Raw genomic sequence first — 2,500 nt, forward strand, 5'->3', positions numbered from 1 at the left:
CGATCTCAGCGTGAAACGGTACTTACAGTAGAAGTAACTTGCGTCCCCTCATGTAAATCTTTCACGGTAGTTATTCGACCCTTTATCAACTCGTTTGATAAAATCAATTTTTGTTTCAATCCCCCACCGACGCAGTACCACAGTTTCTTTAGAAACTACTGTGTTTGTTATAGCAGCGTTGTTTTTCAACTCCTTTAGGGATTTGACCTCGTTGCGTGACAGGTTGTATTTGGGTTTACTGAATTACTTTGATCTCAGCAAGTTGCAACACTCTTTCATCGACCTAAGTAGGCTAATTGTTTGATCAAGAACTTCGGCCTGCGTTCCTGCAGCTTCTGTGTCAAAGTTCTCAAATATTGCCTCGGTTCTATCCACAAGTTCTCATAGAAATTTGGGAAACGCAACTTCTATGTCAAATTATTCTTTCCAATCTGCCGCCATCTTTTGTTCTATACCTTTCACAGTTTACTCTGGTTCTATATGGCCGCGCTCGTCCCAGGAAGATTGGACATATATTTTCGGATTGCATATAAATTTAAGGATTGCATTGAATCAATATTCGTGGTATTGCATTACACATAAAATTTAAAAATTGGATTGAATCAATATTCGTGGTATTGGATTAAAAATAAAATTTAAGGATTGGATTGAATCAATATTTGTGGTATTGCATTGCATATAAAATTTAAGGATTGGATTGCATTGAATGCCTTTTATGACTTTAAATTAAACCTTTATTTAAAGGATTGAACATATACATCTAAGATTAAATTTTGCTACAAACGGCTTGCCATACTTATTCGCAGCAAATTTAGCCTGTACAACAGGCGCTTATTCAGCCGAGCGAAGAGCGAGAGGTGAGAGGGAGAGAAAAATATAGTTGTTGGAATGCTTTCAAAACCGTTTTTGTGTTGCTTAATTCCTTTAAAAAGTTCTACAGTTAACAACAAGAAGCAAAGTTTATGCAAAAGACTCTCTAGGTTATAGAGCGTAATGCAAATTTTACCATGATTTCTCAGGCGAGAGAGACCTTGCTGAATTGAGCTGTTCAGGGGGTAACTGCAGAATACCCTGCCACTCGAACAAAGTTCTGCGAAGCCGGCTACGCGGTACGCAGAAACTGATAAATTCAAGTTGAAGTATGTAATTTATTCAAGTAACATTCAATTGCGAATTGAAAATGGCTATCTTAGAAACTGGTCACGAGGTACGCGGTACGCGGAAGATACTCAATTTAAGAGGGAAGGCTATCTTAAAAGCTGGCTACGCGGTACGTAGTACGCAGTGAGATAATCAATTCAAGATGGAATCTGGCTACGCGGTACGCGGAAGATAATCAATTCAAGATGGAAGGAGAAGAAGGTATTTTGAAAAGTGTAGTTAACCCAACCGCAAAGTGAAAGCTAGAATTTTAAAAGAGTGCGTGCTTAGGCCTAATCACTGAAACGAGCGCTTAGGCTTAAATTAATGGGCCATTTCCGAGTTGCTGTTTGTCTCGGTTTCGAAGCGAGTCTTGGTGCTCAACTATTGAAAGGGAAATGAGTTTGATTTGCATAAGAATACGCAACTCATTGGCTACCATGTAGCCAGCTACGCAGAACTTTATTCGAGTGGCAGGGGTATTCTGCAGTTAAGCCCTTTCGTATATCCGTATAAACATGCTTGGAAGTAACAGCACTGCAATGATTATGTGAGAGAGATGGAGAACAAGCGTTTCACTTTATGGATTATAAACTCTGTAATAACATGTATCTTACCGAAAGCTTGTCTTTCTCCTCCACCTTTCGGCTTGCCTCCACTTGTAGTATACCTCCTCACTTAACTAATAAACACGCAGTTGTGCGTAATTTATAGCTTGTAACCTCGCTATCTGATTGGTTAATTTCCCGTTGCCGATAACAGTCTAGACAACGCTGCTCGTGTCATGCTAGGGTCAATTTGTCACGCAACGTAATAGACAATCACATTGCGAGAAAGTTATAGACAACGCTTGCTCTTTCTTTGAATCATGATTTTGGTTACGCTCTGAAATAAACACTTTCTTTGGCGTTGAATATTGTGGTTGAATGTTGTGTGCCTCGAGAGTACACACCACTTTAACCACTGTGATGACGAATATCATTGTCGATAAGAGTACAGACAACGCTGAACCACTTTCGATTTGTTCAACAGACAACGCTGAGCCACTGGGGAGTTCGATTTGTTAAATTTCCTCAAGCTGCGATCTGGCTTATTTTTAGATTCGCCCATATGTTATCTTATGTCATCGATCGCTAAAATTGGGCCTGACCAAAAATCTCAAAAATTCCGGACGGTCGGCCGACCAAACTCGTGATCTGATTGGCTGTGAAAACGACGGAAGTGAAAACGCCATCGTGATTGCGCGCAGCTCTCGCGAAGTCCTCGAGACTGATCCGCCATTAGCGTATTCGTACTTCATCAATGATGTCACAAAAATGACATTGAAGATGACGTGACCTTTGTATTAGCTTTGCAAAAG

At 40.2% G+C, this 2,500-nt stretch overlaps 1 protein-coding gene across 1 annotated transcript in view; it reads right to left on the reverse strand.

The window, feature by feature from the left end:
- The window catches only part of LOC138051154 (uncharacterized), a 49,732-nt gene extending 47,811 nt beyond the window's left edge, over window positions 1-1,921 (reverse strand). Inside the window, exon 1 of the mRNA XM_068897309.1 lies at window positions 1,758-1,921. The gene's annotated coding sequence lies outside the window, so the exon portion shown is untranslated. The remainder of the gene's footprint in view (window positions 1-1,757) is intronic.
- Window positions 1,922-2,500: the final 579 nt, after the last annotated feature.

This window comes from Montipora capricornis, chromosome 6 (genome assembly GCF_036669925.1).
Source record: "Montipora capricornis isolate CH-2021 chromosome 6, ASM3666992v2, whole genome shotgun sequence".
NCBI lineage: Eukaryota > Metazoa > Cnidaria > Anthozoa > Scleractinia > Acroporidae > Montipora > Montipora capricornis.